Source organism: Vicugna pacos, chromosome 35 (genome assembly GCF_048564905.1).
Source record: "Vicugna pacos chromosome 35, VicPac4, whole genome shotgun sequence".
NCBI lineage: Eukaryota > Metazoa > Chordata > Mammalia > Artiodactyla > Camelidae > Vicugna > Vicugna pacos.
Window position 1 is genome coordinate 23,867,212 of NC_133021.1, and position 17,879 is coordinate 23,885,090.

Consider the following 17,879-nt stretch of genomic DNA (forward strand, 5'->3'; position numbering starts at 1 on the left):
TCACCGTTACTGACAATAAATGTCTAACTAAGGGAAACCTCTTGAGATTCTAAAACGATTTGGTTGAGACACAGTCACAAGGATAATAGCAGTGTGGGTGTATTTTATTGATTAAAAGCGAACAGAACCTGAATGCTCACTGGCAGAAAAATGGACAAACAAGATGTGGTCTACACACACAATGGAACATCATTCAGCCTCCAAAAGAAGGAAATTCCAACACACGCTACAAGACAGATGAACACTCATGACATTATGCTCAGTGAAGTAAAAAGCCAGGCACAAAAAGACAAATATTGTATGACTCCACTTCTGTGAGGCGCTTAGAGTAGTCAGTTCACAGAGACGGAGAGGAGAATAGTGTTTGCCAGGAACTGGGGAGGGAGGGAGGGTTGGGGAATTGTTGTTTAAAGGGTAGAGCGTTTCAGTTTTACAAGATGAAAGCATCTCGGCGATCAGCTAACACTATAAATATACTTAACACTATTGAACTGTACACTTGAAGATGGTTAAGATGGCAAAATTTTGTGTTACGTGCACTTCACCACAATTAAGTATTTTGAAAAATAATACAATTCTGTCAACTGTCAAAATAAATAAAATGAGAGGAAAAAAGTGAACAAGAAAGGATAACCCCCAGCCCGAGTTCTCTACAAAGTCTCTAAATATATAAGGAGGGCTCAAAGGGCAAATTATTCCTAGTGTATCATCTGTGATGGGGGGGCAACTCTTTGTGTGTTTAGTCAAAGCTAAGTTGTACCTGGATGGCTCTCTCCAGAGGGGAACGGCTCTGGACTCAATCAAGTTTGAATGAAGATCTTAGTCATATTCATTTGGCCTGATGGTCCTTTGGCATTTCCCCAATCTTTTGATTCCTTGAGATAGTTGACCACGCTCTTACGCAAATGCTGGGCTATATACAGATACTCCCTGTATAGGTTGCATTATCCGGTGGCCAGTCTACGCTGCCCTTCTTACTGGGGTAGAGTGTAATGTACCAGCAAACACTGGTGTATTTGTACCCAGTGGGCAGCTCCGTGCAGGGCTGAGGGGAACTCAAGCCAAGCACTACCACTGTCCCTCACGTGCCATCTGCCGCAGCTTTTCACAGACGCATTCATTTTCAGTGCTAATTGTCCATGAAGAAATCACTATTTTGGTGTCTCACCTACACTGCTTCTCTGACGGGTCTGGGATTAAGAAGTACCCATGTTTGTTTCATGGAAAAGACACAATCAGGGAACTAGATTCAATATGTTGTAATAACCTATAATGGAAAAGAGTCTGAAAAAGAATGTATCTGTGTGTATGTTTAACTGAATCACTGTGCTGTGCACCTGAAACTAACACAGCATTGTAAACCGACTCTACTTCGACTTTAAAAATTAATTCAAAAAAGAAGCAATCAAACTGCCCATTGAGATGAAGACTGATCAGCCTGGACAGCTGATATCAGATTCTCTGAGAGAGTCCGCAGGGTTGATTCTGAGATGAGATCAAGGCTTCGTTACAGCGATTCATTGAATCCACCGTCTGTTTTAACTCAAAGTAGATACCAGATACAATCCTACCCCTAACCATATGGAAGACAGATAGAAAGAAATCTCATTTATTTTCTCTCCACATAAATGGTAAGGTCTCGCCTTTGAACTATAACATGTACAAATAAGGAGATTTTAAAGCAGGGATGGTTCTCTGGCCATGTTTAAGTACAGATCTGTGTAAAGTAGAAAGTTAAAAGTTACATTCCCATCATTAAAAGTTCAGACTCTTTTAGAAAACACTTAATTAGCTCAGGGGGAGAAAAGATCCTTCACTGTGCACATTAAGGAAAGGAAAGCGTTAGGTTTCCACATTCCCCAACAGTAAGATCAGAACTGACTCTTGGAATCTACCCCAAAACCTCAACTTTCTGCTCTGCAAGATTTACCTCGGAGAGTGACTAGGTCCCCACCGTTGCCAAAAAAGACCTTTATATGAAATCAATCAGGTCAGGACAACCCATAACTCTATTTGATGTGCCACACACTAAAAGACGTGGTGCAAGAAATACTAATACTTTTCTGGCTGAGCTACAAATGGGTGAATAGTTACAGTAATGTCTATTTATGGAATACTGCCACCAAAGCAAGATTTCCAGATAAGATTTTAAAAATACCTCTTTTAGCTGCTTTAAAAAAAAATCTTACTTATTTTTAATTTGGCATATGTTCCATTTTCTTAAGCTTCGATATCACAGCAAAAAGTTAATTCTTTTTGGATGATACGATGTCACCGTGAACATTCGTTCTGATGTTAACAGTGAAAATGGAAAACAGAGGACCCTTCATTAAGTAGTCTTAAGACAGTGAGCCTGTGAATCGAGCAGAATGATGGCTAACCTTCTTCTTGCTTGACTCATATCTGAAAATACAGCATCTCAAACACACTGGCATTGGAGAAGAAAAAAAAAAAAAAAAACAACAGTTCAGTGGGACCAAACACGGAGCTCAGGAATGGACTCAAAAGCAAGCAGAATCTGGATCTTACAAGGTGGTATTTTGAATCAGTGGGGGAAAGGATAATTATACATTCAGTGGTAGTGGCTCCACTGATCAGCCACTTGGAAAAAGAAAGAAAGCTGTACCCCTATCAAACTTCTTACCTCAAAAGAAACTTCAGAAGGGTCAAATATTACAACCTAAGAAAGTTAAACTCTAAGTACAGGTATTAGAATAAAACACACATGATTGTTAATATGTAATATTGGAACAGGGAAGTCTTTCCTAAAAACTCAACTCTAAAGGCAGACATATGAAACAAGAGCTTTCTAAATTTGAGGACATGAAAATTTTAAATTTCTAGGGAAAAACATTTCCACAAACAACATCCAAAGACAGACTGGAAAAATATTTGCAACAAGAATGATAGAAAGTTAATTCTTTAATTTATGACTCCATCTTGCAAATCAATATGAGAAAGAGTCACCATCCAATTAAAAATGGGAAAAACCACAAACTGGAACCTTATACACATACACAAATAAACTAATTAATATAATAGGAAAATAAACCTCAACACTGTTTAATTTTAAAAGATAAATCAGAACAATGAATGTCTTTTTTTCCCACTTACTAGATTTCCAAAATATTTTACAAATTTGATATCCAGGGTAGCAACAATAGAGAAAACAGCATTCTTGTATGTTGCAGGAAGAGTTACATTGTTTCAGTCTTCCTGGTAAAACTTGTAAATGTCTTGAACAATCAGTTCCGCTTTGAGGAATTTACCCCATAGAATAGCTGGGTGGAGGGGGATACCCAGATACAGGAACAGAATGAAAACAAGAAGTGAAACACAGGTGTTGCAGGTTGAGAGAAGTGGAAACAGAGAAATGATCATTGAATTTGCAGGGGAGATCGATTCTAATATGATCATCTATACTGCAGAAAATAATCTAGACCAAAAAATGAGTTGATTCTCCATTAGACAAGTCTGAATATACTAAACAACATTGAACTGCATAAATAAAATCAACATATTGTATGATATACAAATTACATCTCAATAAAGATGTTCAAAGAAACAAACAAATGAGTTGATTCTGTATCACCTGATGTGGGGTATCTTAAAATTCATCATTAAGAAACAAGGTATAGAAAAGTCATACATTATGACAACTTATGTAAATATAAAAAGAAGCTATGCCTGTAGGTAATAGGAGACGCACATGCTATCTTTAGAAACGACCAACAAGATACTATTAACAATGTTTACTTTTAGAAAAAGGGACTGGGAATTGAGGGTAGAAGCTTTTAATTGTGTGAGTGTACACATGGCTTAATGTACGATTTGAAGATTTTTACCATGGATCTGTATTACATTTAATCTAATTTTTTTTTTTTTTTTGGTGGTGTGGACTTTTAATCCATACCTCCTCCTCTCCCACCTATGGCAGCTGAATAGAGAATGGTCCCCCAAAGCTCCCTGAGAAAACTAGAGAAGAGCTTCAATTCTCAGACAACTCTGTAATAAAAGCATCTACCTCCACTCCCTTCAAAAAGCCTCAAGGGGGGCCTGAAATGAATCAAGATCACATCCTCTTTGGCCAGATCCTGTGCTCCTCCCTGAGTGGGAGCCCAGTCTGGGGTCTGTATACATCCTGGTCTTTTCATCTCTGACTTGCCTGAAGCCAGATTCAGTGGTTCTGGAAATTCAGAGGTAGATAGTGGTTGGCAAAGAGCACAGTACCTGCAGCTTTCTGCAAGCCCAGAGGGTACCCTTATGCCAGCTGGCTATCAGTAAATTGACCTCATCATCTCCAGCAGCCTCACTAAAGAGGAGAAAACATCCTTAATTGGGAGAGACATGCCTACCTTTGACAGTTTGGGGGTTTAAAAAAAAAAGCCCCTTGATTTCTGGAGAGCCTTGCCCCTTAGGCTGCCACTGTCCCTTTCCCCGCCTCCTACATTTTAGCAGATCTGTGGTTTTTTCAGGGGCTGAGAATTTGGGTCCAGTTTCACTCTGTTCACAAACTTTCCCAGCTACAGACCATTTACCTTCCATCACCTTCTAAAAGCGGTGAGGTGCTGCACCCCTGGTTGTAACTTCATTAGCTTCTTTGCCAAGGTTATCTGGAATTCCAGAATCCCATCCCATCCGAAAGGGCTCCGCAAGTTCTTAACAGGCATTAGACTTGACTCTCTTTAATGCAAATCCCGCCTCTAAAATCACTCCAGAAACACTGAAGGGGAGTTGGTAAACGCTTGCTGTAGAGTATCCACGAGTTTCTTCAGTCCTGATGACCCAGGGGAGGAGAAATATCCCTTCTAGAAAAGACTAGGCTGGTCAAACACTGGAGTGGGCAGTTCTTTGTTCCTGGGGGTGGCAGCCATCTAGAAGTACTCTGGATAAGGACTGAGAAGAACAGGTAGGTACTATGCCCTCTAGAACTGCCATGAGCTTCTCCAGACATTGCCAGCCATCATGAAAAGATATGCTGGTTCTAGAATGTTTAGGCAGTTACAGAAAGCCCCTTTCTTTTTTTTTTTTTTTCCCCTCAAAGTCTAGCCAACTAGAATCACTCTCGAAATGGATGCCCGCCTGCTGCAGGACCACAAGCTCCTCCAGGAGCTACTAGGCTTCCAGAGGCATATAATACTGGTTCCAAGTTGGTCAGGCTATTCCAGAAAGTTTCCCTGCTGCCCAGCCTACATCTGGAGTGGAGACAAGTCTGCATTAATGCCCACCCACTCAGGCAGGAAGGCAGCCTCATGTTTAAAGATTTTCAGGAATTTGGAGTCAGGCAGGGTGAAGTTGGCCAGGTAGACAGTGTCTCCACCAGCCAGGCAGGCGACCCAGAAGCCAAAGGTGCCAATAGTCATGATGGTGTGGTTGCACTGAACGAGGAGAGCGAAGTCCTTACTGGGGGCATCCTCCTGCCCACCCCCAGCAAAGATCACATCCCCCCGGGAGGTGTCAATATTTTTCTGGCACCACCCCATGCTGTTGCTGGTGACCACAAAGATGGGGGCTTCATGCCGGCCCGGAACCAGTCCATAGCCTGCTGGAGGTAAGCGTGATCTCCCACCACACCCTTCCAGTGGTGGGGCATCACCTCCAGATAGTCACACCCACGAAGGTGTTCGGGCACTTCCCGGTGCATCGCAGGCGGAGCTGACTCAGTAAACACTGGGCCTTTTGCCTGAGGTGGTCGTGCAGGGTGAACTTGCGGCGGATCTGTTCCCGGAGATAGTGGAAGAAGGTCCAGGGGCAGGGGAAGCCGGTGAGCTTCAGCCAAGGCTCCTCCAAGCGGGCGTACTCCTCCAACACCCAGTTGTGCTGCTCGAGCTCCCGCCAAGGCGTGTGGTGGTCCACCTCGGGCGCCAGCACGGGCAGGGTGATGCAGAACACGGAGGCCAAGGCAGCGTGCATAGTGGGCTGGATGAAGGCCTGGCAGCCATCGAGCTGGGCCAGGGCCAGCAGTGTGGCATACTACCCCACCTGGTTCCCGAACCGACTGTCTGGGTAGATAGTCCAGGTTCCTGAGGACGAGGCTGGATGCTTGGGACAGGAAATGGAGGTGTTGGGGTTCACAGGCATGCCCGACAGGCAGAAGATGGCCACAGGGGATGTCACCAGGTTATGGTCTGGACACAAGGCAGACAGGTCCAAGCCATTGTGAAAGAGGTCTCGGTGGATGTGGAAGAAGAGGGTTGCAGCAGAAACACAGACCAGTAGGAAGGTGAGACAGAGGTGATGGCGGCTGGGGGCCCACATGGCTGAGCTCCTAACTGATGGCAGATCCAGAACCTTGGTGTGGCCGGAGCTCTCCATCTGCAAGTGCAGCCCACATTCTGTATCCCCCGGAACCCTGCACTCCAGGTTCCCTGGCCAAACAGCCCTCCCCCTCCATGCTGCCTCCCCAGACTGGCTGCGAGGGCTGGGGAGGGGAGGTACGAGAGGGAGCGGTCAGGAGGTTCACAGCCTCCGCCCCTCCCGGGCCAAGCAGGTAGCTCGGTGGTGGAGCCCAGCTCCTTCCCTGGTGGCAAGCCTCACTCCCCAGGCTAGGGTGACAGCCTCCGCCCTCTAAACCCTACCCGGACAGGGAGATCCACGCCCCAGCCGCCTCATCCCGCAACTGGCCAGCCTGGGGCAGCCTACTTGGCCTCCCAGCAGCTTCATCCTTCCATGGACGTGAATATCAAGTGCCAACTGCAATGCTGGACCCAGACGTTCTGGCCCATCGACCTCTCCTCTTCCCCTCCAGTTCTGGGTTCGGCCATCCGCCCTGGGCACCTGGATGCGCCGAGTCCGACCACGCCGCAGTGACTTAATCTAAATTTTTGATTAAAAAATTAATCATCTTTCTGCTGTCAGCTGCCATCTTTCCGTTGTCACAGTCTCCCACTAAATTGGCAGGTGTCTCTCTAACTGAAATGCTTAGGATTAGTGACAAACATTCATTTCATATTTTAAACTGAAGTACAGTTGATTTACAACGTTGTGTTAGTTCCTGGGGTCTGGCATAGTGATTCAGTCATACACACATATTCTTTTTCATGATAGGTTATTACAAGCTACTGAGTACAGGTCCCTGGCTATACAGTAGGTCTTTGCTGTTTATCTACTCTGTGTACAGTAGGATCTGCTCATCCCAAACTCACAATTTTTGGGATGAATTTATGGCTAAATTCCAGATGGTGGTGGTGCTTGTTCTCTGTGATTGTGGCCTTGTACACATTTGTACCCAGAGCTCAAAGGCTGCTCTGACATCTACAGTGGGTTGTGCTTCTCAAAAACAAGCTAACTGCTGGAACAGGCCACCGCGCTATGCTTGGAGCGTTATTTCATGCCACAGAAACAGTCTCGTAGACTTCTTCAAATTTTAATTATTTGTGCAAGATCTGTGTATCAGCGCTCCCTTCAAACAACGTTAATTATTATAAAGGGTGATTTTTTGGAACAAATAAGGATATTTTCACTCTAAGCAGCTAGCTTTATTTCAGAGTCCCAGAATGTTGACACTAAAAGGAATTTCCAGGCCATCCAGTGCAGCCCCCACACTTAAGAGATTGGAACCAAAGTTAAATGCCTTGTCTACAGTCACCAGGTAACAAGTGGCGGAGCCAGTGGGAAATCCTATCTCCTGAATGTTAGTTTCATCCTTTTTGCTCTGAAAGCCACATTGAGGAAATCAAAACTACAACCTCAGTTCATAAAAATAAATATTAAAAGAGCCATAGGAGATGACATAGAGGGTGAAAGGAAATAAATAGGCTTCGTTTTCCTGATTCAGTTTCCTTAAGTTTTTCCAGGAGGGTGGGGTTCAGATAAGGGAGAAGTTATACTTAATCTAGAGGTGGAAGTAATGAAATAAACATCAAGCCTCCACCGAAAAGGAAAGAAAAAGGAGAACTCAACTCTGGATAGTGATTTAAAGAAAATTTAAGTAAAAACAACTTTTCGAAGTCCCTGTTTCCAGGAACAGAGGAGGACATGACAATCTCCCAAGTGATCTGACTGCCATCTTAACTGAGCTTTCATGAAGATTTCTGCCTACATGCAGAAGACATGAAAAAGGGAATCCTGTTACATACGACGGCAGAATGCTTCTAGAAAGAAACAGGAAGTTCATTTGCAAGCCAGGGCACTGAGTCCCACTTCAGCCCAGGAAGAATGCATTTCTGGGTTTTTCTTCTGCACAGTGATGGTTGGTTATTTTGACAGGAGGAGCAGAAGGCTCTAATCCATACAGATTTGGCAGCCTGTTGAGCACAACACAACGTCTACAGGGAAGGAAAGAGTGAAGCATCCAGAGAACAGGATTTGCACTTTTAGGATTATCTGACAGAGAACTATCTCCATACAACATGGGCCAGACACATTTACACACACACACACATGCTCTTTCTTTCTAAGAATATTCCCAGCACTAAAAAGCTAGATTGAATGCTGAGGTATTTCTGCTCACTTGAAAATAGTTTCCAAGTGAATTCTAGGAGTCCCTGTGAGGCGGACATCACAGAAGAAAAGAACATTCAGCTAAATGTGAGATAGTCAGCAACAGAAGAGAGAGTTCACTCGATGGCAGTTTAAGGCCAAAGAAAGCTCCCAGGAGTGAACTTCACAGGGAATCAGTCCGCTGGGGTCAGGGGAGCCCTGCCCAGCCTCAGGGATGGGAGGGAGAGACGGAGACTGGGAGGGAAAGATGGAGGCTGGGAGGGAACCGCACAGCACCTGTGGTTGAATTCATGTTCCTCTAGGGCAGAGGCCCAACCGGACAGGCCTCCTTCCCTCCCCATCCCAATGGCAGGGAGATCAAGTCCTGATCAGATTCCCCTTCCGTTGTATGGGGAAGTGCACAGCCTGCAGCAGGGTTCTTTCCTGACATCATGACACTGTGATGATGGGATCAGCTACATTGATCAACGCACTCCAACCAACGACCCCATCATCCTGGCAGGCAAACGGCAGCGGGAGAGAAGACAGAGGAGAGGAGAGAATCTGTCTGGCGAGACTACCAACCTGGCTTTGCTGGGATACTTATGTTCTGCGTGTTAAAGATGTCATCCTGTAATCACGCCCCCTAAACGCAATCAAATTGTGGAAAACACTAAAAGTCTCAGGCAGGCCCGGGTGCAGCCTTGGTCTAGAACTTTCTCAAGAGTGCCACCCTGAGTGAGCTAACCAACCTCTAAGGACCTTCATTTCCTCTCGTGAAACAGGGATAAGGACACCCACGGGAGGGCTGTGAAGATTAGACTAGAAAATGCATGTAAGTCACGTGGCCTCATTCCTGGTTATTAAACAAATAAGCAGCAACATTCCTGCCTATCGGCTCACCTGTGAGTGTACCATCTTCTGAACCTCGTAATCCCACAGGTCCATGCAAGGTTGAGGCCAAGCCCCAAATATACTACTTTGACACAAAGAAAACAAATCCTTTTTACAAAGGATGATGGCATGGGATTTCTTTCCACGTAGAAGGCTAATTTTCTGTAGCTTGAAAATTTAGATTTAGATTATAACTGATGAACTATACATGAACATTTATTTGAATGGCCCCAAATTAGGTAGGAATGGCCAAAACCGGGAAAAACATATTCAATGAATTCCAATAACCTAGAAGAAATATATTTGCTGTGCTGATAAAGAGATGTCTAACAATGGGATAATATATGTAAGAAAAAGAAGTTAAGAAGACACAAAGAAGGTGTGGGAGGGAAAATGATTATTTGAGAAGCTACTAGGTTTACCTGATTCCTATCAGATTCTTTTTACATGTAGCATTTTATTCAATCCACACAATACTGAGAAAAATATGTTTCTTTATTTTATAGATAAGGAGACCAAGCTTGAAAACTTGCTTCACAAAGCTGGTTCAGGCATCAGATCAACCTGGATCTAAATGCATCACTTTGACTCAAAAGTTTTCCTTCACCATGTAAACAGAATTTATTCCAGAAACATTAGTTTGTATTTTCCCATACGTCCTTTTAAAAGATAGTTTCCACGTGATTCTGTTAGGATAAAATTACTCTTCCTTAAGAGTCATCTGCCTTATAAGACAAGAATCCATCCTGTCTAAATTTCAAAGCCACAAGCAAAGAAGAAAGGAAATAAACTTAAAATGCCTTAACTTGACAATCGTTTAAAAGGAACATGTATTACTTCCAGAATCAGGGGAAGAAACACATACGCTTACATTATATGTAAAGCAAATCCATTTCAAACCAGTTTTAGGTTAGACACAAACATCATAGTCAAAATTATAAAACACAGTTAACATCTTAAAAACGTGGCAGCTACCTTTCTTAGAAGGATTAAACTCAGCCCAGCTTGAGTGAATGAATAATTTCGAAGTTCTTTCCAGCATGAGCACATCCTATCGGATTTGAAGAGTATCTGTCAGTCCTCTGGAAGAAAGGGGCCATTGAGGTCATTTGTTTCAGTGTCATTTAGGTGTGATTGTACAGGACTGGGGGACTCAGGCTAAGAAGATTGCTTACAGTTCCATAAAGGGATGTTAAGCATTGTGAAAGGTACCAACAAGAGCTCTGCACTTTAGACACCAGAATCACCTGAGAAGGGACCCTGGAGGAATCCTTGACAGGAGAACCTAGAAAGATGACACACACTGGGACAAATACTCCTCCTGATTTCTGGTGACTCTTACACCAGATTGGGCATTGAATCTGGTTGCCTTCTAGCCTTCAAACTCACTTAAGTTAAATTTAGAAAACATCTGGAGAGATTACAATGTCCTGTTCTTTGCCGAACCTGGCAAAAAGTCTAGGAAAAGGGAAAATGAGAAACAATTGTCTACGAATTAACAAATTGCTATGCGTCCTGCTCCCAGAAAGTGAGGTATGCATGGACACTCCAACCCAAGATGGCAAGACATCGGTCACAGAAGAAATAATGTGTGTATGCAGCATCCATTTTCCAGATCTCTTTCCAAGCATCGGAATTAATTTCATCATTATCAGAAAGTCTTTGGTTTCTAGGAAGAAATAGCTCATGAGATGCAGTACTGTCTTTCAAAAATATACTATGTGTAAATATACTTTTAAATTACTGAGTTGAGTACATCAGTATAAGAAATACTACTGCACCAATTACAACAACAACAATCACTATGAACTCATGGAGTTTGGCCCAGATGATGAATATCAAATCCCAGGGTTTACAACAGTGTATTAAACTCTGTCAAAAATGTCAACCACTGCTTGGTTCACTCGGTAATTTTGAAGTAAAAGCTGGAAAGAAACCTGGGTGAGTTCATGCTTGCTGCGCTTGCTAAGGTCTAGAAGAAGCATCTGAGGATACTTCTGCTGGGACAGGCGACATGGGACTTTCCTGGTAGATCTCTGTTTATTTAAGTAATGTGTCAACACATTCTAAGGGAAAAGAGCAACACTATACTATGCTTGTTTTGTAGAAAAGGTGTTTACCAAATATAATTCTTAAACGCCCTTTGCCAAAGGCAATCTGGACAGTAGAACAAAAACTGAATTTTGTGCTGTCTGAGCATGTTCTTCATGCTCTTTGTCTCGCTAAAGGCCCATTAGCATGGTACCTGATGCCCCATGAATGCACCTATTAAAAGTGCACAATTTAGCAGAGGGAATATAGCTAATATTTTATAATAATTTTAAATGGAGTATAATCTATAAAAGTATTAAATTACTATGTTATACACCTGAAACAAATATAATATTGTAAATCAATTATACTTCAAATAAATAAACAGGTTTTTTTTAATTGTAAAAAAAAAGGTGTACAACTTCCATGGTTTTTTGGTTTATTCACAGGGTCGCACAACTATCATGGCAGTCAACTTTAAAATATTTTTCTCATTCTGAAATGAAACCCCACACCCATCTGCAGACACTTCTCATCTCCCATCAGCTTCCTCAGCCCTAGGCAACCACCAGTCTACTTTTTATCTCTGGGTTGGCCTATTTTGGACATTTCATATACATGGGATCATAAAATATGTGGTCCTCTGTGACTGGCTTCTTTGACCTAGCCTAATGTTCTCAAAACAGCTCCATGTTGTAACATGTACCAGTACCATAAGATAAACTATGAATAGATAAATAATTGTGGGTTTCAAAAATTAACAGATAAAGATATAAATATATATACATATATATATATTAATTATGTTGTCCCTGAGGACCTTTTGTAGATATAAAGAGGGGAAAAGGGATATGGTCATGGAAATTTGAAAACTTAACGTATCAATTACTCATTTATTCCTAGTAAATAAAAAATAAGGGCACTGACACGTCTGTTCATAGAGCTGTTTTACTGCTCAGTAGCCCCATTTGGATCCCAGAGAGTCACAAGGTCACACACAACAATGACTAACATTCCAGAACAGAGTGCACCACCATAGCGTGGAGCAGATGGAGGACACTAGGTCCCAGAATGCTGGAACGGAAGGAAATGTAACATGGATTTAAGATTACATTCTCTAGAACTAGAGTTTCAATCTTGGTCTGCCATTTGTTGAGCTGTGACCCCAGGCAAGTTACAAAAATCCTCGGGGCACTGTTTCTTCATCAGTAAAATGGGAATAAAAACAAAAGTACATATTCAAAGAGTATTTGAGAGGCATTAACACCTAATACGTAATAATATAGAAAGCATGTAGGATTCAATGAGCAGTTCCCTTAAATTTATACCGAAAGGGGACTTTACACCAAGTAATAAAATAACAAAAGCCCACTTAAAACCACACAGGTTACGACATTTTTGGGAAAGATTGTTAAAATCTCATTGCTAGTTCTCATCAAAGAAGTGATGCCAATTTGGAAGACAGCAACTAGTTTGCATCCTTTCTAGTACAAATGCAATGAGTTTGCACTTTTCATCTTAACTTCAGAAAACAAACAAAAACCATTTTATGCTGTCCTTTGCTTGTATTGTTTGTTTGCTGAGGGGGAGGTAATTGGGTTTCTTCTTTGATTTCCGCTTGCAGGAGGTACCCGGGATTGAACCCGAGACCTCTTGGGTGCTGAGCATGCACTCTACCACTTGAGCTATACCCTTTCCCCTATGCTGTCTTTTGAAAATACCAAGAAGCAAGTATAATTCAATGAAAGGAAATCCAAAAGTGGTATGCACAAAACATTTCCACCGTGGACAAGAATTCACCACCTCACTCTGCTTAAATTATTACCCATCATTTACATACCATCAGCTGTTTCACGTCACTCTCTTCCCTAGTTACCAACAAAACACCAGTCTACTTCAGCTATAACTTTCCTATGTGTAGGAATTTTGAGAACCAGTATTAATTCATAATTTTGAAAGAAAGGAAACACAGCAATTTATATTTCCATTCCTTACTGGAAAAGAAGAACGCCACAAATCATACTGTGGATAGCCCAGCTGAGAAAATGCCAAAGTGTAAGAGTAGGAAAATCCATTTTTGTTTGAGATAATACATGGCCGACAAATCAAAAAGCATGACATTTAATAACACAGCGTCGTTCACTTCTATTTGTTTTTGGTAACCATGCCCTTCACACCTTTAGATCTGAGAAATGTTAGAGCACACTGGAAAAATGAATTAGGGAAGTACACCATCTGTGTTATAAAGAGCTTTTGTCTCCGGCTCGGTCTTGGAAGTGGGACTGCTCCGCGCCTTACTAGAGGGAAAGGATAATTCGTTGTCTGCCTGGAGTGTCTCTGACTGTGGGCATCCTTCACTGTTCTCTAAGCCACAAGAAGTGGCACCCAAGCTTGTTTGACGTCTGCCCTGTCAAGTGTCCATGATGCTGAGCCCTGAGGGAGGTGAAGGCTTTGTGGTCAAGCTCCGTGGCCTGCCCTGGTCCTGCTCTGTTGAGGATGTGCAGACTTTCCTCTCCATCTGCACGATTCAGGATGGGGCCGCGGGCGTTCATTTTATCTACACTAGAGAAGGCAGGCAGCGTGGTGAGGCTTTTGTTGCTTGAATGATAAGATGTAAAAATGGCCCTTAAAAAAGACAGGGAAAGGATGGGACACCGGTACATTGAGGTGTTCAAGTCCCACAGAATCGAGATGGGTTGGGTGTTGAAGCACAGTGGTCCAAACAGTGCCGACACCACCAATGATGGTTCTGTGCGGCTTCGAGGACTCCCATTTGGATGCACCAAGGAAGCAATCGTTTAGTTCTTCTCAGGGTTGGAAATCATGCCAAATGGGATCACACTGCCTGTGGACCCCGAGGGCAAGATTACAGGGGAAGCCTTTGTGCAGTCTGCCTCCCAGGAGTTAGCTGAGAAGGCTCTGGGGAAGCACAAGGAGAGAACAGGGCACAGATATACCGAGGTGTTCAAGAGCAGTCAGGAAGAAGTCAGTCATACTCGGATCCCCCTCTGAAGTTCATGTCGGTGCAGCGACCGGGGCCCTGTGACCGCCCCGGCACAGCCAGGAGGTACGTCAGCACTGTCAAACCAGCAGGCCTGGAGAGGATGAGGTCCAGAGCCTACAGTGCAGGCTATGGAGGCTACGAGGAGTACAGCGGCCTCAGCGATGGCTATGGCTTCACCACTGACCTGTTTGGAAGAGACCTCTGCTACTGTCTCTCTGGGATGTATGACCACAGGGATGGAGATGGCGAGTTCACTGTCCAGAGCACCACTGGGCACTGCGTCCACATGAGGGGGCTGCCCTGCAAGGCCACGGAGAACGACATTTACAACTTCTTCTCTCCGCTCAACCCCGTGAGGGTCCATATTGAGACTGGCCCTGATGGAAGAGTGACGGGCAAAGCTGATACTGAGTTTGCTACTCATGAAGAAGCTGTGGCGGCCATGTCCAAAAGCAGGGCCAACATGCAACAGATACAGAGAACTCTTCTCGAATTCCACAACGGGGGCCAGCAACAGGGCTTATAGCAGCCTGATGATGCAGGGCATGGGGGTGTCAACCCGGTCCACTTACAGTGGCCTTGAGAGCCAATCCGTGAGTGGCTGTTACGAGGCTGGCTACGGTGCCCAGAACAGCATGGGAGGGTATGACTAGTTTTGTGGCAGCATTTGAGTTATTTCGATCAAATTTTCACAGACAGCCAACAAGCAGTGAAAAGCAGTTATTACTCTAGAGGAAGCTGTGGGACCCTTTTTGCACCATAAGTTTGTGAAATCTGGAAGAAAAAAAATTACCTCTTCAGTGTTTTCTCATGCAAACTTTCTTCCAGCATGTGATATTGAGTAAACTCAAACTATTTTTAGCTTTTCTCAATTAATATTTTGGTAGTGTACTTCTGGAGTGATGTTATCTGAGTTGTAAAGTAGATTTAAGTATGTTAAGTGTGGATCTTTTACACCATCGTGAACACATTGGGAAGGTGTGCTTTTTTCTCTCTCTCTCTTTTTTTTTTTTTGAAACCTCAAGCTGCTACACCCCTAATTCAAACAGGAACATTTCTCATGTTTGTTCATTCTATTTTATTTTCATTTAAAATCTTTTAGGTTAAGTTTAAGCTTTTAAAAATTTAGTTTTGAAAACCGAGACACATTTCTAATACTGTAGGAACTGGTAAGGCCTTGACTTAAAACTTTTTTTGTACTGTGATTTCCCTTTGGGTGTATTTTGCTAAGTGAAACTTGTTAAATTTTTTTGTTAACTAAATTTTTTTCTGAAAATAAAAAGACGTTTCACAATAAAAAAAACAAAAGAGCTTTTGTCTGTTTTTCTCAAACTAGGCTACCACAAAGATTTGTATTTCATGAGCTAGATTAATGTATTCTGCCATAAGAAAAAACATTTGCACTCTTTTTAACTCTTAGTTGGGGTGAAGGAAGCAAGTAGAATTTTTGTGATTTAAGGCTTTCTCCTCTAAGATGTTAATTTCAAGATCTTGGAGATATGGTGAGTAAGCTGATAACCTATTGGAACCTTTACAACTTAGGACATCCTACAGCATCCACAGAGGTATTCTAGTGATCAAAGAGCTTGATGGAAAAGATAAAGGAGTAAACGCTGGATAGAAAGTAAGTTCCCTTTAGTTTCCCAGGTTTCCAAAGTCCGCATGTGGTGCTTCCATCCAGACAGTCCCGAAACTTCCTGAAATGTAAATACTGCTCCCAACAAAGCCTTAACAGGGAAGGTCAGGGCCCCTTTAATTGGTATATTTCTGACTTAAGATACTCTTTTCCTGGGGCTCATTGCTGAGTTATTCATCATATCATCCATGTGAAGAGATTTTAATGTCTAGTAACAATAATTCCATGTATTTAAAAAATTAACACAAGTATTGTACAACCATGAAAAATAAAGTGACAAGACATTAAGTAATAAAAACTACTCTTCTAAAATATGCCCAAAAAATAGAAAGACATTTCTACCTGCAGGACAGGATATTTTAAAATGCTTTTTGAACTTTCTGAATTTTCCATAATGGATGTGATTTATGTAAAAAAAAATTTCCAGAGGACTAAATATTAATCCTCACCTCTACTTGTGATTTACTTTTAAACTGAGTAAAAAAGAAATTTTAAAAAGGGATATATTTTTTTAAAAAATCTATTAAAAATAGTTGAGCTTAAAAAAATTACTAATCTCAAATTGAATAAATGCTGGTAAATGAAAAAACAAAAAAACAAAAAAAACTTCTACCTCTTACACTGCTCACACAGTCTTTTAAATGAAAATCATGCTCCCAAGTTTTTCCCTGATATGAGAACTTGGCTACTGGATCTCTGGACATCTGTCCTCCCCACCACCCACCCCGTCAAGGACCCTCAGGACAGTTGGCCATATAGGGCATAGTTCAAACAATGCACAGTCACACAGTCAAATTGAAGGCAGCATGATTAAACAGCCAGAAACACTTTCCAGTGATTCCTCAACCCCACGTGGGTCTTAGCCTTCAATCCCAATCCTCCTTCCACTTCATCACACCTAGTTTGGATTCTGTGGTCCAACTTCATGATCAATTCCTTGCCAATATCTTCATCTGCCTTGAGCCTCTCTTCCGCCATTGCACCAGCCAGGCAATCAATACAGGTTGAACCTAACTATTTGCAATTGAGCAGCTAAAATTGCTGGAAGGGGAAAAAAAACAAAAAACAAAACCAAACTCTGCACAACTCTGCTTAATGGTCTTACCTTAACCTCATTACCACAGATCTCAAGTGAGAACTCAACTCTGCGCAATGATTCTTCTACACTTTCCTCATTAGCTTGCTTTTTTGTTTTTCAGGATGACAATCTATTTCATAGGTTTTCCTCTCTCCTCCAACTTCCAACATCCTTTTCTTACTCTCAGCAGATCACCTCCCCTCATTTGTCATTGACAGACAAGAACTACCTTATTCCCTTCCCCTCATCCACCAAATCGATGTACCCAAATACTACCTCTTTCCTACTGTAAAGACAGAAAAACTGGCTCTGTTCCTAAGGCCAACTCTTCCACTAAATCGCAATCCTTCGTTCAGTTTCTTCCCTCCTAAAATCACCCTCCACTCTTCTCTGGATCATTGCCATTAGCATACAAGCTTGCCTAACTATTGCTCATTTAAAAACCAAAAATGATACTTTTATGTTCATTTCCCATTAACTACATAATCCAATGATATATATGCATATACATTGTACATATACACATTGTATATACATACACACACACACATATATGATGAAGTGGAAACAAAACATTTTAGCTGCTATGATGATGATCTATTTTTTAGCTGAGTAGCTCTAAGTACATGAAAACCAAGCAGTTTTCAGAAAATTATTATGCTGTTTTGTTAACAATGTACCATAAAAATGGAACAAGACCACATACGGTATGAACAAAATTTAAAACAAAAAATGCGAGTGTAATTATTTGGCATTCCCAAGGGAGTTCTTTTCCTTCTAAATTCATTGGAGGGATCATTCAGAGAGTGGATTCT

General features: G+C 42.2%; 1 protein-coding gene and 2 pseudogenes across 13 annotated transcripts in view; 1 reads left to right on the forward strand and 2 right to left on the reverse strand.

Annotated features, from left to right (window-relative positions):
• Positions 1 to 17,879, reverse strand: part of KIAA1217 (KIAA1217 ortholog) — a 669,685-nt gene that overhangs the window by 162,293 nt on the left and 489,513 nt on the right. The gene's annotated exons all lie outside the window — the stretch shown is intronic.
• On the reverse strand, positions 4,866 to 6,681 carry LOC116279839 (galactoside alpha-(1,2)-fucosyltransferase 1-like; annotated as a pseudogene).
• LOC102535761 (heterogeneous nuclear ribonucleoprotein F-like) lies at positions 13,767 to 15,044 on the forward strand (annotated as a pseudogene).